We start from the raw sequence: 24,405 nt of genomic DNA on the forward strand, positions 1-24,405 counted from the left end.
GAATTATACCTTAAAAAGAACTCATATCTTTCATTCTGAAATGCTAAAGTGTTTGTTTTGATTTCGTTTTGACTTCAACAGTGGCTTATCTGTCTGAACATGCTGCAGCAGTGATTATTCATGCAATATGTACGTATTACATCATGTTTTGTTGTCATTTCTAGTATAAGTTCTTTTACTTTCACTATTGTTTTGAATATTTTCTCGGACCGATTTGTTATAAGAAGAGTGTACTGAAGCGCATTAAAATAGCAGAGAAAACTTTCTAGCCGGCGAGTCTTTATAAATCAGAAACCTTTGATATACAATTCTCTTTAAGCAGAAGGACAGCGGGCAGCTCTCCAAACAGCTTATCTTTCTTTGCGGTCCAAAACACGCACAAATAAGCATACAAAATCAGCTGCAGTTGGAGTGCTGATTTTATTTTGAGCTCATAAACTTGTTTTCTGCACAAACATTTGGATTTAAAATGTGCAGCTGTACGAGCATGATGCTCCGATCAGAGAACAATTGAACATAGTGAATCAGTGCTCTATATAGCCTCTTTAAAGGGCACCTATGGTGAAAAATCGACTTTTCAAGCTGTTTGGACTGACATGTGTGAAGGTAGTAATATTGGGTTGATATAAACACACCCAGTCCCTTTTTTTTTTTTTCAAATTAACAATATAGTCCCTCCGCTCACCAATGTTAATTGGCAGGCGTGCATTATCATATCCTCAGTTATTTCACGTTCGCCATTTTGAGCGTGCGAGTCAAAGCGATGTACCAAAGGAACACCCCTGCTCTATTTTTGGATGTAAGGCTCATTGGGCTCAACACAAGAGCCTTCATCGTCTTCCTGCGAATGAGCAACAGAGATTTTACAGTTAGCGTCCATTTGCGCTGAACACACAGTGAATGCAACATATCGAGACTCAGGCCATTAAAAACAGCTGATCCACCAAGTCTTTCAGCACTCTCTCCGAAAACACTCGATTTATCTTGACTGGCAGATCAACATTCATCACATGATCGCTCTCATCGGCACCATTGTTTGTAACTTTAGGTGGCTTTGCAAACCTATGAACTTTTTATTGCGTCTTCCTTAAACTTCAGCCGTTTGCATTTCCCGCGGTCACAGAAGCTACCCATCATCTTAACTAGGTGCATCAGGAAAGTGCAAGCGCGTTGCCTAACGTGCGCGTCCCTCCATTGGAAATAACAAACTTGCCTTAGTTATAGCCTCAGTCAAAGTTAATCCAGTGTGCGGGGTTATTAGTCTTTGTGTACAAGCTCAGAACTTTAAACAAGCACACCGTTAGCATAGCTTTGTTTAGTTGCCGCAGTTTTGTTCCGTGCAGAAACACGGTGTAGAGAAGCCTTTACAATTAACCGTGATTAATATAAAGCGCAGTTAATAGTGAAACCGGTAAATCACTACATCCCTATACGGATGACACATGCATCGTTACATAGCGGCTGTAATACTATACAAAAACACAAATGGTTTTGTAACTATTCTGACACATTAAAGCACAGTAGGAATATTGATTCCTCAATAGTCGTCTCTGCTTGGTCTGTGTCCGAGTTGTACACGTTCGGCTAAATGCTGGTCCTCTCACTCATGTTGCTTCTCTCTGTCTGCCTGTCTGTTGCCATACACAAGCGGGGGAGCTCTTGGCTCCGCCCCTTTGTTAAGTTGGGTGGGAAGTCGAAACATATTTTCATGTTAAGCAACACGCCCCTAACACAACGACTTGTGTACACACCCCTAAAATGACACTTAACACTTTATAATTCAAGAGTTCACACTTAGCTCATGATTAATACATAGCATGTTTGGCATGCTGTCCCGGGAGAGAGCCCTGAGCTCAAGGGATCCTCGAGCCCAGGGCTCCCCCCCTTTGCAGGGCGAGTGGAGATTGAGCTCAGGTCGATCTCAAACTCGCCCGCTGCTGAGGCCAAGGCGAACTTCCTGAGAGTAAGACATTATAAAAAGGGTTTAGGCTTATTTTATCTATAATATAGAGCACATTTGGATGGTGGGAGGAAACCGGGGAACCTGGGGGAAACCCACGCGGACACGGGGAGAACATGCAAACTCCACACAGAAATACCAGATGGCTCAGCGAGGACCCAACACCATTGGTATTCTTGATGTGAGGCAACAGTGCTAGTCACTGGGCCACCGTGCCGCCCATTCTGGATAAAGGAGGAAGAAGGGGAGGAGGGGGGTTTCTTCCAGACGAAGATAGTTGTAGAAAGGAAATGAGGATATATATATATAGTGATTTGGGATCCTTTGATTGGAGGATCATAATTAGCTAATGTGGAGCAGCTGGGTCAATCATGAGCACATGCTCCTCTCGAAATTAGTTTAAAATTAAACTTCACTTAAAAAATCTGAATTGTTTTGAACTGAACCTAAACTAGCACACTCAGAACAACCATAACATTAAATCTTTAGAAAAGGGGTAAACTAGGTGTCCTTTAAGTTGAACTTAGATGTGCTGCAAAAACCACATTAAACATGGCTCTAAACATCCATGGCTCTAAATGAACCACAGAGTATCATCAGTGCTGTAGTGCCGAGTTTCTGCAGCTGCTGAAAGGTCAACCGTACACCAGTCATTCTGAGTAAAAGTCAGATGTGTTGAAGTGACCCGGAGGTCTAAGAGTGGGAGATTCAGCGCTTGATCTCACTGAATAAAGCAGATATGTGGAGCAAAGCATGTTTCCAAGCTGCTTTGGACGTGTGTGGGAGAGAGAAACAGATCTGTGCATTCGTCGACAAAAACCGTGGGCTGGCTTTTTTCCGTATTTACAAGGCCACGACCCTTCAGTATGGAATCAATCGCTCAGAAAGCATCAAACGATAATAAAATCCTTTGTTAAAAACAGATGCACTTTAGGATACACTGTGGTGCACACTGAAAATAATTCTGCTCGACAATAGTTAATATATCAGTTTTCTTTATTTTGTGATTCATGTTTTTCATTTTTCCTTGTTTATTTAGCCTTTTGATTTGCATTATAGGGCCTTTCTCTTTCTTCCAAAAGCTTTTAACCATAATAAAGTTGGAAAAAGTGACTTTTGGGAACATTTTTAATAGTTTAAAGTGATGCTTTGTCTGGGTTTGTGTTGCATATTACGCTGTCAAATTCCTGTAAATAACTCCCAGTACATTTTCTGTTATTTCTTATACATTGTTGCTTCAAACTACTAAAATGTCAATAAGGCCAGTCTCACATTAGGTACAGTTGCCTTGAACCGGGCCAAAGCAGGCTTGTCCCCTCTCCCATCTCCCCTGACGGCCCGCACTCACACCACAATCGGGCCTCGGCACGCTTACGTCATCGCTGCTGCGCTGTTCAGTGAGAAGCGCTCTCACTCAGCACAGTGGAGATTTCTCTAGTTATATCGTTTCAGTCGTTTAATATGCAGTGACATGCAGTCAAATATTTCGCCAAACAGTCCTTAGGGATGCGGTGACACGCAGTCAGATATTTCGGCGAACAGATCCGCCACTTTTGGAGCTCATAAACAATCATAAAGCTCTCGTGCTGCAGGAATGAGGAGGTCTGCTGAAGGTGCAGCTGTCATGCTGTGAGGGGTTTGCGTCTTTAATAAACTACGGCAGTTTGCATTCCCTGAACAGTAGTTAATCAATCCATATAAAACAGTCCCTTAAAAGTCACGTCTCGCTTTTAGTTTCGCGCTTAGGCGCGTTTTGCACTCACACACAAATGTACCGCGCCAAAGCCCAAGTGAACCGGGCTCAGGCACATCGCTTCCAACCGGGCCAGGGCCGGCCAAGTGAACCGTGCTTGAGCCAGATTCAGCGCACCCACACTTCTCAAACGATCCGGGAAACGGGCCTGGGCACGGTACGGATGGCATAGTGTGAGTAGGCCCTAAGAGTCACTTTGTTAAACTGTAGTCGAGTTTTCAACATCAAAAGTCAGAGCAGAGATCAACATCCCATAATGCAATTCACAACCGGAAATAAACTTGAACTTAAACACTTGTTAATCACTAAACACAGAAACACAGAAACTGTTCATTTCCAGATATTCTTTAGGGTAGCTTATATTCAGATTAAGAGTGCAATGTGTGATATTAGCCACTAGAGGGCACATATTCAAAATAAATATAGGTGGTCAATTCCATGAAAATGTCAACCTTATCATGAAAAAATAAACTTTTGACTAAAATAACAAAACATATTTAAATTTGCTCATTAAGGTCTATATTTTATTGTAATGATGTGCTCTTGTTGAATTTTTAAGGAAATTGATTTGTTTATTCATGAAATATGAGGATTATGCCAATGGTAAATTTCATTATAATCCAACCACATTTCGTGCTTTAGAAAAAAACCTTTTCCATGCTTTATGTTAACAGTAATCATTCTGCAGAAGGATTGGAGTCTGTAGTATAAATAATTACCCTTACTTTTTCATAACGTTATTGCCCTTTTGATTCATGAGCTACATATTTAAGACATCACGCAGCTTCGGTCACGTGTCACGTCCGTAACGATTTAATGAAAAAGTTTATATTGTGGAATAAATATTATAACAAATAAAATGAAACTTTGTATACAAAGCCAAAATATGTCCATACTAATTATGATCGCCAACTCATCTCCGGTCTTTGCTTTAAACAACTACAATTTTGCGTTACGGACGTGGCCATTTTTGAACTCCTTATTAATATAAGCCAATGACTAGCGCATATTTGTTTATTATGATGCTGCATTACAATTACTGACTTACATTACATAACATCCATATGTTATATCAAGAACTGAACATTTCAGTTAGCTATAAACCATTTTAGTAACATTTCAAAAATAAATGTTTAATAAAGAGAACAACATTTTACATGCCATAATCTTGGCGCATAATAAACCTTGTGTTGAAGCACTTCTTGTTTCTTTTGTAGATAGGGTAACTGACCGTCAAATAATAGATCAAATAGTTAAGATACAATTTATGCCAAACTAGGATGCTGATTTCCATTCATTTGGCAGACCAACAACCGCTCGTTAAGCGATATTAACCGTTAACAGATTAATATCAAAATATTATTTAATAAAAAAAAAATTGACGTGCCTATTTTGTCTGACACATTAAATATTGCATTTTAAAATACTGATTTAGGTTATTTTAACATGCGAACAGCATACAGAAGGAGCATCTTCACGCACCTGCAGTGTTTTTTAGCAGCACAGAAAAACTGAATAAACTAACAAAAATAATAAAATAAATCCTGCTCTAAACCTTTTTACTTAAATGACAAATTAAGATTACAAAACGAAAACATTGACTGAATGCTTTTTTAAGAATCGGCAAAGACTGTTTGTCCAATCGTGTTTTTTTTTTCTTCCGTCAATTAAAAAATATTAGCTATAGCTCAAATAAATTGCTTTACGGAAAAATGCATTCAATTAATACTCCGCTGTTATAATATTACAAAACCTGTCAACATTTTTAATAGAAGTCATTAGTTTAAAGATTATGTCTTAATTATGATTTATTAGCCTATTTCCTCTGTCTTACTTGCGGTTCATGTGCGCGCGCGCTGAGTATAGTGAAAGATAATGACAATGAACCATAAGGCTTTGAACCTATACTTTTTGTTAAATATAGGCTAAGGATATAACAATTTTGTTATTTACATGTGATACTGTGTTAATTTGTACACATGTTTTATAAGCTGTAAAATGAAAGCATCAGTTTGGTGCGAAGTTATCCTAAAATATTTGGCTTTGTTTTGTAGATTAGGCTATGTAGGCTATTTAAAAATGTATAAGAACTAATAATAACTGTTATTTTCCAAATGGAAAAAAATTGGTTTGTTGGTTAGTCTGCACTAAATCATCAATATACCTAATTGAGTTTATGACGCGGCTCCAGGCAGCACAGACGACCAGCATCAGCGCTGGTTCGTCAACTCCTGTGTCAAACTGTGGCCAGAATATCCTTCTTTCATTTTGCTTCTTTGGCAAAATACATCTGTAAGCACGTGTGTTTGCACGTGTTACTGTTCTGCGAGTTAACAAATATGTGTTGCCCATAGAGGCCGATCACAACGAACGCGCTTTTTCATTCCAGAGACGTGAGGCACTCCGCAATGCATTTTATATTGACAAGAAAAAAAGGAGCGCGGTGCTCTTTTGTATGTCACTATTGGTAACAACTGAATCAGCTGGTCTATTGTGCGCTAGTGTTGCTGTCAATGTTGTCATAATTTAATTTTTAAATAATATTATGAAATTCAAGATTTGTAAAGTCATACAACTTTGGATGACTTAAAAGAGCGACCACAAGTCTCTACTCCGTTATTAAAAAGTTCGCCGTATCTTGACAACACACTTTGTCACCTCAAAGGAAACCCCGCCTTTGCTTTCATTTGATTGAAGAATGAAAGACGCCACTGAGGTAACATGCTTTTCCTCTGGAGCTCACAAAGCGGGCAATGGCAAAACGCGAGGCGCGCATGCAGGGCGCAAAATCAATAACCTCCATGCATTTGGTCTTTTCCCATTGCTCAAAATGCGCACGCCGTGGGTCAGGCTGCAGGCACTTGCACAGGCCACAGCGGAGTTTTCATTTCATGCAGAGCATAAATATGTTTTTTATTTTATTAATTAAATAACTATTTATAAAGATAAATTATCATAGCGACACAATTAATTTTCCAAGCCCTTTATCCAAAATCTAAGCACTTTCAAAGCTGGAAAATAGGCTATAGCCTACATTAAAATGAAAACATTTTAAAAGATTTCCAGCACCCGGCAAATGTGCTTGAGTGCTTATTAAAATTATTTTACAGGCGGCAAAATAAGAATAAAATCTTGATATTGATCTAAGCTTTAACTACATCATAGGAGTATTTAATTTGTTAGTAAATTGATAGCACCTGCAGCTGTAATGTCATTCAATATTTTACACAATCGGTTATAAACTATAGCCTAAAAATATAAACATTATAGTCATCCATCGTACATGCCTGCAATTAATGGCTATTTTTCACAAAACCTTTCATAATAAAGTTACTCTCTCATCCTGGTCCTCTGTTTAAATTTTTTCAACCTGTCCTGAAGTGACTGCCGATGAGAAAAAGAAAGCAAGCGCGAGTGGACAAATTAAACTATTTATTCAATCGACTAACACATTAACTAGAATTAGGGTTGTAACAATATACCGGTATGACGGTTTACCACGATTTGAACGTGCACGATTATCATACCATGAACAATTGCATATCAACGGTTTTAACCCTTAAAGACCGAGACAGCCGCCCGCGGCTAAAAATAAGTATTGCTCTTAAATGTTTAATAACTTTTGATCCGCTGATCCTATTCATACAATTCAAAGATTGGCATAAAGAAGAGAATCTCAGCTTTCCAGTGCTGTATCACATAACATTCGCGGACTTTCAGAGGCTCCGGAATCAGTGCGGTTACGTCATCAACATTTGACAACGCTGATTTGACAAAGAAACGCTCGTCACTGTGTCTCCGGACAAACCAGACATGATACATTGATGCATTGTCCCTCCTCCATGCCCAGATTGGTTCAAACTCGCTATATCACAACCAATAAGCAAAGGTTTCACTTTTGTTTGTGGACCAACACTGAGCTTTTTGAACAACACTGAATGAGAGATAGGCATACATTTCTGCGCGGCTAAATAAAACGCAAAAAAAAAAAAGTTTTGCATGAAATAATTCTCATACTAAGTACTTTTGCATGTACAGCAACACAGAAACATGACAAAACAGTGACACAGCAAAGACGAACTGCTGCTCTTGCTGTTTTCAAAAGACACAAATGAAGGTGCAGCTGTTTGTCTGCATTGCAGACAACCATATCCACAGACAACCATATCCATGCTGACACATAAAACCTAAGGATGTTCCATATTGAATCTAGTTTCGTTATGTAACTATTTATAGTATAGTAAATATTTATATCTATTTTTTTACTGAGGATTTGCACCATGTTTATTTGGACTTTGACACATTATTTATTATTTTTTTATTTGTTCATTGTACAAGTGGACACATTCTCTCACCTCAGCGGTCAAGATTAAGTCCTGAAAATCTCAACATGCTTACATTTCTTCATCACAACCTAGACTGAAAAAAACAACGCTTTAAATACATGTTTACAGCCATAAACTTGGTATTGCACTTTTGGTCTCCCATTTATCCTGCTTATAAGGAAGGACAGTTTAAGTTTATTTTTGTCTAATCTTAAAAGACCTTGCTTGTTTATTCCTTCTAATTTAATTTATTAAAATGGGAGATTTTTCAGTTTATTTTTATAAAAGACTTCTATAGTTCTATTAAAATGGTTCTTTCAAAAGTTTGTTGAAATAAAACCTTTGTTCAGTCAGAAAACGTGTTCTTATTCTTTTCAGGGTCTTTGCTATGAGAATTACTATTTAATACCGTATACCGCGAAACCGTCAAACCGTGGTATTGTTTTAGACGATTATCATACCGTAAAAAATTCATACCGTTACAACCCTAACTAGAATAAACTAAAATAAACTTTGTCAAATATAATATTGCCATAACTGTGACACAACTAGATTTTGAATATTCGCCACGACACGGTCTTGCGCACTAACAGTCGGGCAATGATTCAATTCAAGTTTGTCTGGAAAGGAGCCCGATAAACATAGGCCTATTATAGCTGATTATGTTTATTATCAATTCTATATTATTCAGAGAATAAAAGCACCATGTTAGCATGCACCACTGTTTCCGAATTGAGTTTTGAACATTCGAACGTGCGTTAACCTTTAACAACACACATGCCATAATACAAATTAAATATAACAAGGTGATATCTATTTAAGTTTGATTAATTGTGCAACCATACCATTCAGATGTCTCAGAGGTTAAAGTTTATTGGTTTACACACCCAACAGATATCCACAAACAGGTCTTTTGTCAAGTTTTGAAAGCATTTATCTGATTTTCATAATGTGTCAACTGTCAATTTCAGAGCAGTCACGTCCGTAACGAAGACAAGTCACGTCCGTAACGATAGTTTTCCCTCATTAATGCAAAAATGAAAAACTAAATAAAATATATTATAACTGACCCATGCAGAGCCAACCCTTATCCTTTTGACTGTTATATATATTTTTGGCTTCTGCATTTTTATTCACAGAATTTTAACCAAGTATGTCAACTCACAAAACTCATGTCTTTTTTTTGTCACGTCCGTAACGCATTCATTTTGCCGTCATTTTAAATATAAAACACCTGCATAGACTGATATTTTTTGATGCCTAAACTCCATGGTTAAGGGGTAATAAAAATACAAACAGATATTTCAATATACTGTTAACTTATACATTCTCCGAGTATATACGTTTCATTTTTATTCTGCAAATGTCACGTCCATAACGCTGGAATCAGCCAGGTGTATTTTGAGTCTCATATTTGCTGGAGCGAATCCTTCTGCAATGAGAGACAAGTACTGTAATAATGGTATTAACACAGGGCTCGAAATTGCGACCGCTTTGGTGCGAGTGCATAAAATTGATGTTATGCAACCAGTTTTCACAGCAAAATGTTCACCACATTCGGAATTAGGAGCCATTTACACAATAAGCATCTTTGCATCTAAAAACACCAAACGCAGCGCTCAGGAATGGTTTGAAACAGTTGACATGTCAACTCCCTGCAGTAAACGAAGTCTGCAATGTTTGCCCCGCCTTCAAGCTCTTCTTATTGGCCCACTGAGCTAGAACAGAACGCGAATGGATTGGTTAATATCAGCTGTCAATAACTCAGTTTCGATGACGGGGAGCCACAGCCTCGAAAATGTAAAGGTCGAGAGAATGAAAACAGCACTGACAGATTTAGTTTTAGAAACCAGCTAAAGTTTCAGATAATGGCAGATCTGATTAGTGATCATGTGCTGAATGTCAATCCAGAATTAACACTTTTCAAAGAGTGGATAAAAGACTCCCAGTGTTTAAAGTCCGCTATGAAACTAAATAAAGCCATTCACTGTAAAGCTGGTGGGACGGAGTTTTCAGGTAACAGCGTTTGCCACTGAATCTACACGTTAAGCACGAGATGTTCTAACATTATTTAATCATCACGATGCTGTCAGCCGTGCAACTTCATTCACTAAGATGGAACAAATATTGCAGCTCATAAAGACCGGTAATGTTATTAAGATGACGCATGCAAATAATAAATATATGTCAATAATATCTGCGCAATATCAGACAGCACCCGTGAGAACAGCACAGTTATTATTAATTCAGTTCATCTCATTCACTTCGAGCAGTGCGTGTAGGGCCGGTGAGCACATGCAGAGTTTTGTGTATTTGTTAGTTTTGATTACAGTTGATTCTTGCAATAAATCTGTTAATATTAAATGTGTGCGACTAAATTTTGTCTGGTCCGCATAACATTTTTGAAAGTTAGGAGCTGGGGTTGGGCGATGTCGACCAATTTGGCATCGTACGGCCGGGTTCGAGTCCGGAGAAGAGTGATTGCAGAAATCAGGTAAGACAAAAACAGAATCCAAAAAATAAAGCAAACAAGTGAATAACAGGGTGGCGACGCAGTGGCCCAGTAGGTAGTGCTGTCACCTCACAGTATGAAGGTTCAAACCTCGGCTGGGTCAGTTGGCGTTTCTGTGTGAAGTTTGCATGTTCTCCCTGCGTTCATGTCGATTTTCTTCGGGCGCTCTGATTTCCACCACTATACTGCATGTACAGGTGAATTGGGTAGGCTACATTGTCCGTAGTGTATGAGCGTGAATGTGTGTGTGGATGTTTCCCAGAGATGAGATTGCGGCTGGAAGGGCATCCGCTGCCTAAAAACGTGCTGGATAAGTTGCCGGTTCATTCCGCTGTGGCGACCCCAGATTAATAAAGGGACTAAGCCGACAAGAAAATGAATGAATGAATGAATGAATAACAGGGTGAGAATGTGGTAAAATCCGAAAACGTGGTAAAAAAATAAAATAAAATCAGACGAGGGCTTTTCATATTTTGGATGGCTTTTGCAAACTGTTGGTTGGGTTTAGGGAAGTAAGCAGGCGGGTGGGTCAATTGGTAAAACTGCTTGGGTTTAGGGAAGGAGGAGGGTAGTCCACCGATTGGCCAGTGGCCCAGTCAATCATTCAGTCAGACGGTCGTTCAACAGCGGCCTCTAGTGGCTTTACGTGAGAACAGCGGGAGCAAACGGCAGCCGCGAGAAAATTTAAGATGCGAAAAAGCACGCACAGCGGCCTCTCGCAGATTTACGAAAACAAAAACTGCAAAAATATGTACTTCCCAGGACGCATTTCGTGGTGTCCAGAAACGTCCATGGGACTACGTTCAAATTGAGCCTTTGTTGTTTCTACCGGTTTGAATCGATTTTCAAGTAACTCACAGTGAATCATTGTCCTTAACCCCTACTACAGAATGAATTGCGATGCATTGATCAATCCTTTTTAAATCCCAATCACCTAGCAACCCCATGGAAACCACCCATAACCCAGTTTTCATGTTTCTAGTTATTCCTGCTCCTCCGTGGCCTGATCTGGGTGTGAGATGACAAAGGAAAAACTCTCTTTGGATCTGTTTCTGGGAACACGACTGAAGTATTTTTTCCTTCTCAAAGCAGCAGAAGGATTGCAGCAGGCCATGTCAACAATGAGTTCTCTCTTCCTGCGCTGTCTCTTAAAGGGATGAGAGCATGTGATAGCCGTCGCTGTGTAGTTTCAGATTGCAGATCTCTCCATTGCTGCTGTTGGAGCCGAGCGATCAGAGAGACACACAACCCTGCTGAATGCATGAATGGATGATCTGTTAGCGCATGAATGCAGCGCTGTGTGGAGAGCATCCAATCCTGCTCGTCGCTATCTGCCCATTGTCGGGCTGTTGATCGATGCGCAGACACATTAACCCACGATGCGATGCTCTTGCATTATGTGCACAAGGTTGATTTGGTCTACCATTCAAGATGGCAGAATAAACTTAATGTCAAATCCATACCAACACATAAAGTGATAAGATTAGTTAAAATAAATGCACATAGGTGGACTTTTATTCAAGTAAACAATTGTTTTGATCATTTCTGTCAGTTTTAAAGAGGCAACCTATTTGAGATGGGGTCGGGCGATGTCGACCGATTTGGCATCATACGATGTGTAATGACCAAATTTGGGTAATTTGGGACAGGTGGTACCAAATTACCACCTGTCAATTACCTTTTCCGTGGGAGGTTGGTCGGTTAAAAAAGGTGCACAATCAACAGTATCTGAGGTTTTACTAGACAAGTGTGAAAGTGAAAGAACGAAGCAGTGTATCGATGCCGTGACACGTTACCTGATAGACTCAAGAGCGAAGAGTCGTTAGATAGAGACTAGATTAGTTAAATATCACGTTTAAAAATTATAGTGAGACGCCATCCAGCGGTACATCCTTGATTGACTGTCCGACGTGCACTGCTCTCTAGAGCTCAGAGCGCATGACAGTGTGTGTGGCTGTGTGTGTGTTTGTGGTCATGTGATGTGCATTTTCAACGAGGGAGGGCTGTTCAGAAATGCTAGGTAAAACACAGTGTGGATGTGGATCATTTTCGTTCTTAAATGGCATTTAATACTAAGACGTATTAGTGTAAACACGGCCTGAGTGTGTATTTTTCGCGAGTGGGTTTGCGACGGGGGCGGAGCTCAGCATCGTGTGGTCTACTGGCCATCGCGGATGGACGATGACATGGTCTATCGCAGATGAACGATGGCATAGTCTATCTGCCCAACCCTAATTTGAGATGTATTGATTAACACGCTAAAGCACGTGTGAAGTACGTTAACTGTAAGACTTGCTTTAATGATGCAAATCTGTTAATGTAAAGTTATTGGTTGTCAATAAATTAAGTATATTTTGCAGAATACATTTTCTCAAGCGTATAGTAACTCAATTACAATATTTGAAGTGCTTAATGATAATTGGTGGAGCTAAAGATATCTTTTGATGAACATTGCACAGAAAACAAGGGAAAAAATATGAAATCTGTAAACCTAAATATAAACTAATGTGTTTTAATTAAGGGTGCAATATGTAATGTAATATCATATTCACAACAAACATAAGTGTATTTTGGGTGATTGTACACGGCCTGGCTCACTAGGTAAAATTGCTTCTCTGTATTTGAACATTCTTTGAAACACTTGGAATGACGCAAGTAACGGAGGTTGCTGGACAACAGAGATGAGGATCCACGTGCAGTTTATTTACAGTAAAGTCCTGCAGGCAATAATCAGGTACAGGAGCAAACAGGAGCATAACAATAATCCAATACACGACAAAATACCCAGGCAAATGCTCAGGCTAGGGTGCAAAGAATCAAACAACAGTACACGAATCAAACGGTCAAAACACAGGAAGACTAGACAATTGTTAGGACTGCATTGTTTTGGTTTGCTTTTGCATGTTTTTCTCTGTTGTAGGTCGGGGTGTGAATTCAGTGCACATGATGCTCGTCTTTGCCCTCATTTAATTGCAGTGTGAGAGTTTCTCTTTAGTGTTTAGGCATCCATTCACTTGCCTTTCACACCGATTAAACTTACTCATGCTGATGTTTTGAATATGTTTGTTTCAGTTGTGTTAGAATTAATATTGTTTGACATTATTTTGCCATGTCGTCTCCCTTAATAGCTGCATTTCACTGCAAAAAAAATGCTCTGTTTGCACGATTTGATTAATATAATCATATTCAAAAACTTTATTATTAATATTTCAAAACTCCACTGTTGTTTGTTTTTAGAAAAATATCTAAAATGTTTTTTCAGATAGGTCTTTGTAAACTGAAAGTTTAAATTGGCTTGAAATGGTTTTGTTTATTTGTATTTTGTATATATATATTAATATATACCTAAATTGTTAAAGCTTTTATTTTATTTAATTTATTTTTAATTTATTTATTTGTAAATATTTAATTGATTTCAATATAGCTTAGGTTATTTTATCTAGATATGACACTGTTGAGTTAAGCCTACAAAAGTGGACACGTTATTTGTAGATTTACGTCTTTCTGTTGTACTGATATCTCCAATATCTCTAAAATAAAGAAAGAAAAAAAGAAAGAAACCCAGCCGCTCATGGCATCAACAGAGCTGTGAAGTGAGCACTCTTTCAGCCAGTCCCTTACAAACATGCACACGTTTCATACACAAACACACCTTTTAAATTTGACAAAAACTCTCAACAACCATTACTTATCAGACTCGGGCAAACTCCGCCCAAAGCCCCAGCTGGCCCTCTATGGCCCAAGGTATTCGGCGGGCCGAAAAAGACCAGCTGCTGGCCCAGAGGAAACCCCACTTTGGCCCGATCAGGCCAACGCAACTGGCCCTGGCTCGCACACTTTAGGCGCGGTAGTGGAAACATGGCTATTGTTACATCTTTGAGCCGGATGTAATACAATGGAAAACGTTTTGTAATTTCAGTAAAAAAACAAGACTCAGCCCCAATGTGTGTGTGTGTGTGTACAGAGTTTATAGTCCAAGAAATCAGTACATAATTATCTTCCAGCAGTGTGTGTAATCAGCCAGAATCAGGAACTGGTGTGTGTGTGGTGTATGCTGGGAGTTGTAGTTTGTTACTGTGGCATGTGTAGATCTCCAGCGATCACAACAGTACATAAGTCAGCAAAATATACTCTGCTCTAGTGTTTTTTTTTTGGATATTGAAATGAAATGAAAAAATGAAAAAATGAAATGAAAAAAAATCGTATAATTGTGTCTGTTAAGCGCAATTAGACTTTATTAGTGCACAAAAAAAAACGTCATTATGAGGTAGTATGTGTTTAGACAATGGTGAAATCATCCTGAAATGCAAGTTAGGTTTAAATAAAGTACAATAACATTAAATCTAATTCTCTTTCTGTATATTTTGACGAAAAACAATCTTACATATTGTGTCTTTAAATAGATTTGTTTTGATTTTAGTGCATAGTAAATGTCATAGTGAGTTATTCTGTCTTGGTTAAATCATTCTGAAATGTGTGTCTGCAGTGCACAAGTGAAGCATAACAGTGTTTCTCTGCCGTCTAGTGTGTTTTCCAAAAGCCTGATCATGGCCGCCACATGCTGCCTTCAGTTCCCCTGATACATTATTTACATTTCCCCGTCTCAGAGAATCAGGGCGTGAGGAAACAGGAGCTTAGCTTATGTGTCCGCGCTCCCTCGGCTGGGATAAAAATACAGTACTTGACAATGGGAAAAAAAACGGGGAGTCCCGCCCTCGCCATTAATCCCTCCTGACGCGTCTCCTGAGGGCCAGGATTTGTTACAAGTCAATGCAGCACCTCCAGTATATGCAAAACAACATGACCAGCTCGGGATTTCAAAAGCAGATCGTGCTACGAGACAGGAACACGCTTCAAAAAAAAAAAAAAAAGAAGCAAAGGAAGGAGACAAAGAAAAGTGTTTATTTAACCTGTTGTTTACCTCAGAAATGTTAAAGGAAGGAAGAAAAGAAGGGTTTCTCTGGGAGTTCCTGCCAAGACGTGTCAGATAAAAACAGACAAGCATTGACAGAGAACAGCACTTGAGTTTTATATAATCTCCGTCACTTTGAGGAGGAAGAAAAACATCTATGGTAGGGAGGGTATTATGATGTATATCACACTATAGCAACATTTCTGTAAATTCAATCAATAGTTTACATATACACTACCTGAAAAAAATCCACGTTTTAGGAACAACAAATAATAGCTCGACTTCTAGTTGATCATTTGTTGTCAGAAGTGTCTTATATGAAAGGTAAAGTCTCTAGATTTTGCTTATTTGAGCACAATAAAATATGATCATGTCTTGATGTTGAATGATTTGATTAGGACAGTAAGGTCTGACTCTGCTTAGACTAAAGTGTCATCACTGAACAGAAATAATGTCCAGTATAGAATATAAAGTCCTGCTGCAGTGGAGACAGAATGAATATTGTGTCTGACTCCATCATGAGCTTGGAGGACTGCATCCATACATCTCTGACATGACTCAAACCACTGATTAATAAAGTCATCTGGAATGAAGAAGAAAGCGTTCCTGCAGGACTCCCAGAGTTCATCAAGACTCTTTGAGTTCATCTTCAACGCCTCCTCCTTCTTCTTACCCCAGACATGCTCAATAATGTTCATATCTGATGACTAGGCTGGCCAATCCTGGACAGGGTATATGCAGGAATCCGAAAAGCTAATTTCAATACCTTTTTAAGACTTTTTAAAGACCTTCTCAGAATATTTTAAGACCTCATTGCCACTAAGTTCTAATCAGTATCAAACCTTTAATTTATTAGACAGTTGTTAATATACAGTTGTAGTTAAATAAATCAATGGAGCACAACCATGCAACAGAACTCAGATCAGCTCAGAAGAAACAAAGCATGAAATAATAAGTTACACGGTTGTTTTCAGCGACAGGTCTCAGCAACTGTTTAAACTTGTCTTTCTCCAACCAGAGGTAGACAAACGTGAATTTTCCCATTTTGCCTTCTGTTTCGCTCTATGGTTTCGCTACATGTGGAGAGCGTCACATCACCTTCCCCCAACTGACGCAAATTACATGACATCACCCGGACTGAGGAGCTTGGCCTGACACGCCCTGGCCCGAACCAATCGCATGGACTGAGCACTTCGTTGTTAATATTAAAAGGAAAATAAATAAATTTATGCTTTTTTGGACACTTTTAACATGATTAAGACTTTTAAATACCTTTTAAGGGCCCTGATTTTATCATAAATGATGTATCAACTTTAAATTCAATTCAGCTTTATTTGTATAGCGCTTTTACAATGTAGATTGTGTCAAAGCAGCTTCACATAAATGGTCATAGTAACTTTTAAGACCCTGCATACACCCTGCTGAAGCAGCTTGACCTTCTTCACTTTCAGGAGCTTTGATGTGGAGGCTGAAGTATGAGCAGGAGCGCTATCCTGCTGGAGAATTGTCCCTCTCCTGTGGTTTGTAATGTAATGGGCAGCACAAATGTCTTGATACCTCAGGCTGTTGATGTTGATCATCCACTCTGCAGATCTCTCAAGCGCTCCCATACTGAATGTAACCCCAAACCATGATTTTTCCTTCACCAAACTTGACTGATTTCTGTGAGAATCTTGAGTCCATGCGGGTTCCAGTAGGTCTTAATCCATTAGATCAAGAAGATCAAGATGATCCATTAGAAAAATCCACCTTCCATCATTTCCTATCTAGCAAAAAAATGCATTTTGCTCAACTGGAACCAACACAGGCCTGCAACATTTGAACTATTTATACAACTCTTGAATAAAACAATGCTCTTGGAACAATATACATTAGGGATGTAACGGTGTCAAAATTTCACAATACGGTAATACCTCGGTTTGAATGTCACGGTACGGTATTGACTGAATCATTTAAAGGAAAAACAAAACTATTGAAGAGACTCAAAAAAAGTGCCAGAATGTTCAGGTTACCTCAACACTGAACAGATCAATGACATACAAATGATCTATCTGTAAACTTTCAAACAGGAACTTAAATTATTCAATTTTAATAACAAAAAATATTAAACCATGTAAAAAAAACACTCGAAAGGACAAGCCATGAGTGAGATAGAGGTCTCTTGGTTGTACAAGTCAATGTCTCCATCAATCTGAGCAGTGTGCTGTGTTCTGCAGTCCCCTTGACTAAAGGAATCCCCATCATGTTAGTCGTATTCCCTGACTTGTATTTCAGCACAGTCTGGCAGTGCCTGCATGCCCTTTTTTCTGTCACCTTTTCTTCTCTCTTGTTTCTTTTCAGAGAGAAACTAAAAATGCTTCCACACATCTGATTTAAAACCCGCTTTAGGTTCGACCATTTTTAGCTCTTTTTCTTTGCTGTTACTAGCAGCACCCTCCATTTCTGCATTACTGGATCTGTAGCGACAACAGACCACAAAGGATGATGGCCACGCCTGGGCTGATGAAAATTGTAGTTTCCGCTACCTTTCATTCACTCTATTCGCCTGAGCAAACTTTTCACCAAAAGAATTATGATTTTACTGAGTCACAACCACGGTAATATTGAAAGAAATTGCTATTGTGGTATGACGGTATTTACAATATTGCTACATACCTAATATACATACTACTTGAGAAAAAAAGGGGATGTTTTTCAGAAAATAGGGATGCTTCTAATGAACCATCTCTGAACACCTCTGATGTATTTTCATAATACGTGCGACTTTGCTTAATCACAGCATAACTTTATTTGTGTATTACAATTTCTATATTCTGTTTGTATGTTTATTTATTCACTTTTCCTGCTATTCACCTTATTCCGCCGGCCCACTTTTAATTCTTCGCTCTTCCGCATTTTGTCATCCAACTTCCGGTACGCTGACACAGTACATCAGATGATCGTTTCAGAAGTTTTTACATTAGCCCCTTTCACACATACAGACCTTTCCGGAAAATTGCCGGCAATTTTCCGCAAAGCTTGTATGTGTGAACAGCTCCTTTTTGAAAATACCGGTAAATTCGTTCTGGCTATTTTCCGGAAAGAGAAGTTGTAACATTACCGGTAATTTGCCGGAATGCTGCGCTGTGTGAATGCAGAAGGAAGATTGCCGTAATGAGCGTGTGCACGTCTAGAACGTGCTGACGTGAGGCGTCTGCTTTACCCAATCACAACAGTCAGACGCATTTATGTCCGAGCGGTTTATGAGAATAAAAGCCTTTGAATATTTTTCCAGACACATTTAGCTGCTAGAAGTTAGTCAGATCACGTTTATATGTTCTTCTTAATGCCAACTGTGTAAATAATCATCGATAAGATGCTTATGATAAGCCGTTGTTTGTTTACCTTCAAGCTTTGCGTGTGCCTGTGAAACAGCCTGTGAGCGCCTGCACACGCACATATTATGAACATCTCGACATGCGAAAGTGATCCTGCGAAAGTTGTTCACAATATTGATCATCCACAGAGTTTGTAATTTAGTCAAATGTATAATTTACAATTTACAAACACAAGCGCAGCCGTTTAAAGCTCATTTGTGGTGAATGATGTCAGAATTTACCTGGTATTTTGGAATGGATGTGTGAATGCTCTTTTCCAGAAAATTTCCGTAACGTCCTCGCCTGTGTGAACAGCGCTTTTTTGAATATACCGGTAAAGTCGTTCCGGAAATTTTCCAGATATTTACCGGTATCACTGTGTGAAAGGGGCTATAGTGTAGAGTTAGCTGTAATTTTAGAGAAATGGCATTTAATGTTAGTTCAGGTAATGTTTTGAGCTGGGAGTACGGTGAAACCTCGCTACAACGATCAGATGGTCTTATACTCCCCCATCCATCTTCACCGTTTATGTGGGTAGACGATATGAAAAAGTGGCCAGAGGTAACTTATGTGGATATTTTTAATTACTTTGTCCTGTCACAAGGAGTAGATGGAGCGTCTATGAAGAAAGTACAGAGGCCTACCAAGATTTACATAGTGGAAAAGAGGTTGTGTTCTATTACAAAGCGAGGGTGACTTCATCTTTTTAAAAGCAAATGTGCACCCCAGCCAGTCGAGCGGTCCATGCCACTCAGCGTGGGTGCTGCTTAGTAAGCAGTGATCAGTGGAGACTACAGGATGTTCGTGCATCGCTGGTTTAGGAACGTCCTGTAGCCACATTTTTGCTGTAGAATCTTACGGCTAACATTAGCGCCTTCAAAACCGGAAGTGAGATGACAAAATGAGTGTAATGGCGCCACCCTTGTTGTTGTGGAGAATAAGGTGAATGCTTGTCTACTGATATCCTTGTCTTTGTCCTTTTTTATGTTTGTATGGTTTATTAAAACCAATAAACAAAGAATAAAAACATTTTTAAAAATCCACCTTCTGACACTTTTCCAGATTTTACTAAACTATATATTGTCATGGCTTTATTGTTTTCGCCTTGATCATTTCTGTATGGAGCAGTCATTTAATCTGCCGCGCTGCACTTTCAGACACAGCTATGCAATGCTATGATCTGTCATGGCTGATAACAGTCAACAACGCGGCCACTCCAAGGGGGTGAGATGATTATGAGGAGCCCCTATGGCCCGATTTAAAGCAGTGAATGGCATTCCTGTAGTGCAAATCTAGGCAGGACACGCCGTGATTGCGTGCGCATGTTTACCTCATATATTCTTTCAGCCAATCAGCATGTCATGAAGGTTTTCCAAATGCGAGTCTGCATTTAGTCTGACCTTTAAAGCATGTGGCACCAAGCTGACCTGAGCGGAGCAGTGCTCTTTAAACCAGAGTTCATGCTGGTTTCATAAAGCGGACGTTTCAATCTGGGGTTAAACATACAGTCAAGCACGAAATTATTCATACGCCTGGAAAATTCTGACTTAAAGTTACAATTATTCAACCAGCAAGTTTTTTTTTTTTTAAACTGGAATAGAGAGACTACTCCCAAAAGATAATGAGATGATTAGGGTTGTAACAATATACCGGTATGACGGTCTACCACGATTTGAACGTGCACGATTATCATACCATGAACAATTGCATATCAACGGTTTTAACCCTTAAAGACCGAGACAGCCGCCCGCGGCTAAAAATAAGTATTGCTCTTAAATGTTTAATAACTTTTGATCCGCTGATCTGATTCATACAATTCAAAGATTGGCATAAAGAAGAGAATCTCAGCTTTCCAGTGCTGTATCACACAACAGACTTTCAGAGGCTCTGGAATCAGTGCGTTTACGTCATCAAACTTTGACAACGTTGATTTGACAAAGAAACGCTCGTCACTGTGTCTCCGGACAAACCAGACATGATACATTGATGCATTGTCCCTCCTCCATGCCCAGATTGGTTCAAACTCGCTATATCACAACCAATAAGCATAGGTTTCGCTTTTGTTTGTGGACCAACAATGAGCTTTTTGAACAACATTGAATGAGAGATAGGCATACATTTATGCGCGGCTAAATAAAACGCAAAAAAAAAAAAGTTTTGCATGAAATAATTCTCATACTAAGTACTTTTGCATGCACAGCAGCACAGAAACATGACAAAACAGTGACACAGCAAAGACGAACTGCTGCTCTTGCTGTTTTCAAAAGACACAAATGAAGGTGCAGCTGTTTGTCTGCATTGCATACAACCACATCCAAATCCATATCCACTGACAACCATATCCATGCTGGCACATAAAACCTAAGGATGTTCCATATTGAATATAGTTTCGTTATGTAACTATTTATAGTATAGTAAATATTTATATCTATTTTTTGCATGATTTGCACCATGTTTATTTGGACTTTATTTGGACTTTGACACATTATTTATTATTTTCTTATTTTTTTATTTGTTCATTGTAAGTGGTGTTGTTTATAGTAACTGAAAATATATTATTTGGAAAAAGTCAAATTTGCTTCACTGTCCTATTATTTTGTAACATTTATAACATACCGTATACCGCGAAACCGTCAAACCGTGGTATTGTTTTAGACGATTATCATACCGTAAAAAATTCAAACTGTTACAACCCTAGAGATGATGTACAAATCTTCGGGAGCCAATTTATAATAAATGCACTAATAATAATACAACAAATAAGTTTATTTAATAAAGTGACTTTCTAGTACTCAAGGACGCTTAAAACAGCGCTTAATAAGCAAAAATTCCTTAATGCTTAAAACAGAACAGAAACAGAACAAACAGAAACACCATCTACAAGACTTAATGATTGTAACATTCAGAAAATAAGTGAGTTTTAATTTTAAGAGATTTTGAGAAGGAGATTGTTAAAAGATGAGCATTTCGAACAAAATGAAAAAAGATTGATGAGTGGAAGTTTTCAGAAAAGAAACAAGACACGCACTGATCGCACCACCCTAAAGGAATGAAAACTTCGCCCTAAAGGACTGATAGCCCCACCCTAAACGAATATCTCAGACCTAAAGAACTGATAGTGCCACCATAAAAGACTAACAGCTCAAACCTAAAGGACCGACAGCTCCACCCTAAAGGAATGATAGCTCCGCCCTAAAAGACTGACAGCTCAATCCTAAAGGACCGACAGCTCCACCCTAAAGGAGTGATAGCTCCGCCCTAAAAGACTGACAGCTCAATCCTAAAGGACCGACAGCCCCGCCCTAAAGGAGTGATAGCTCCGCCCTAAAAGACTGACAGCTCAATCCTAAAGGACCGACAGCTCCGCCCCATAAGGAGTGATAGCTCCGCCCTAAAAGACTGACAGCTCAATCCTAAAGGACCGACAGCCCCGCCCTAAAGGACTGATAGCTCCACCCTAAAAGACTGACAGCTCAATCCTAAAGGACCGACAGCTCCACCCCATAAGGAGTGATAGCTCCGCCCTAAAAGACTGACAGCTCAATCCTAAAGGACCGACAGCCCCGCCCTAAAGGACTGATAGCTCCACCCTAAAAGACTGACAGCTCAATCCTAAAGGACCGACAGCCCCGCCCTAAAGGAGTGATAGCTCCGCCCTAAAGGACTGTTAGCTCCACCCTAAAGCACTGACAGCTGCATTCTAAAAGACAGATAGTCCCGTCCTAAAGTTCTGATGTGTCCAGCCTAATTGGCAAGTAGCTCCAGTAAAAGACTGATAGCCCTACCCTAAAAGACAAATAGCTCTGCCCTAAATGAACAATTGCCCCTCCCTAAATGAAGATAGCACCACCCTAAAAATCTGATAGTCCCACCATAAAAAACCGATAGCTCCGCCCTAAAGGACCAACAGCTCTGCCCCAAGAGAAGATAGCCCTGCCCTAAAAAAAATGATAGTCCCACCTTAAAAGGATCAATCCCACCCTAAAGGATAGATAGCTCCGCCCTAAAAGACTAATAGTTCTGACCTAAAGAACCGATAACTCCACCCTAAAGCATTGATAGCCTCACCCTAAAGGACTGATGTGTCCAGCCTAAACGACAGGTAGCTCCACATTAAAAGACTGATAGCCCTGCCCTAAAAGACCGATAGTCCCGCTGTAAAGGACCTATAGCCGTGCCCTAAAAGAAGATAGCCCCGTCCTAAGACTGACAGTCCCAACCTAAAATACCGATAGCTTCACCCTTAAGGACTAATAACCCAGGCCTAAGAGACTGATAGTCCCACCCTCAAAGGATTGATAGCTCCACCCTAAAAAACAGATAGCTCCACCTTAAAAGGACCAATAGCTCCGCCTTAAAGAACCAATAGCTCCACCCTAAAGCAGTGATAGCCCCGCTCTAAACAACTGATTGCCCTGCCCTTAATGACAGATAGTCCCACCCTAAAAGACTGATAGCTTCGCCCTGAAGGACTGATAGATCCGCTCTAAAGAAATTCTATGTGACGCAACACTCACAGTAATCTAAACCAGTCATTTTGATGAGAATTAATTATATTATTTATTAAATTACCCATTAAGTTGATTTGTATTAACGTCTACCCCTACCCCAACCCTAAACCCAACTGTCACAGTAATATAAATTGATATTATATTGATATATATGAATATTAATTGTTGCTGTATAGCCTCACTAAAATGGTTATATTGATGCTTCCAGACTTAATCACTTCGATGAGGTTTTGATTAAAGATTATGAGGGCAAATTCATTTTTACAAAATAATGAAGTGCACAGATACGTTGTTTATAACAAACACCACTATATAGGCAAGTCGGGCTTATTTCTATAGCACATATCAATACACAATGGTAATTCAAAGTGCTTTACATAGACAAAAATAAAATAAACAAAAAATACAAGTAGAAAAAACCTCAAAGAATATTAAAAACAGATTAAAATGTGTTAAAATGCAAGGAAAAGTAAAAGAAAGACAGTAAGACAATAAAAATATAAACAAAATAAATAAGGAGGGTCAATTCTGATCTCAAGGCGACTTTATAACATGCACTTACATATGAAACAAAGGTCTGGTTTAGGTTTGAAAAGCATTTGAAATTCGCAGGCGTTTGATCCCCAAGCTGAATCTGTGCATTGGATCAGATCAGATGGCACAGCTGTTAGCACTCCAAGCACGTACACCTCGCTTTATTTTTAGGAAGTGCCAAGGATTTTCTCCCTCCCCCCTCTGTATTTCTGCAACGCATGACACAGGGCTTAAGACTGCTTTGGTAATTAAAATCCCCCCGCCGTTGCCCCTGCAACACGCCGCCATTATTATTAGCGTGACTGTGACTCGGTTTACATTTCCTCAGCTCCTGCTGGCATGACAGTGCTTAGCTTTTCTCTTCGCTTGCACCATTATCCAGTTCTCTCTCTCTCTCTCCCACTGGCACGTACCCACAGTTGGCAGAGCAGTCAACACACAGCAAAGCGTTTCTTATTATATGCACCAATCTTGTTTTTTGCACATAAGCTATATATATATATATATTTGCACAATGCATGCATGTAGAATTTTAAAAATGC

The 24,405-nt window shown here is 39.2% G+C and overlaps 2 long non-coding RNA genes across 2 annotated transcripts in view; one reads left to right on the forward strand and one right to left on the reverse strand.

The window, feature by feature from the left end:
* Positions 1 to 7,587, forward strand: part of LOC147841212 (uncharacterized) — a 1,204,737-nt gene extending 1,197,150 nt beyond the window's left edge. The window contains exon 3 of the long non-coding RNA XR_015506477.1: positions 7,174 to 7,587. This is a non-coding gene — a long non-coding RNA (uncharacterized LOC147841212). The remainder of the gene's footprint in view (positions 1 to 7,173) is intronic.
* On the reverse strand, positions 4,130 to 9,071 carry LOC147841219 (uncharacterized). Its single transcript, XR_015506487.2, has 3 exons — positions 8,531 to 9,071; positions 5,622 to 7,169; positions 4,130 to 5,466 (listed from the first exon to the last, which is right to left on the reverse strand). It is a non-coding gene; the product is annotated as an uncharacterized LOC147841219 (long non-coding RNA).
* Between the last annotated feature and the right edge of the window lie 15,334 nt (positions 9,072 to 24,405).

The sequence above is a fragment of the Danio rerio genome, chromosome 13 (genome assembly GCF_052040795.2).
Source record: "Danio rerio strain M-AB ecotype USA chromosome 13, GRCz13ab, whole genome shotgun sequence".
In the NCBI taxonomy this organism is placed as follows: domain Eukaryota; kingdom Metazoa; phylum Chordata; class Actinopteri; order Cypriniformes; family Danionidae; genus Danio; species Danio rerio.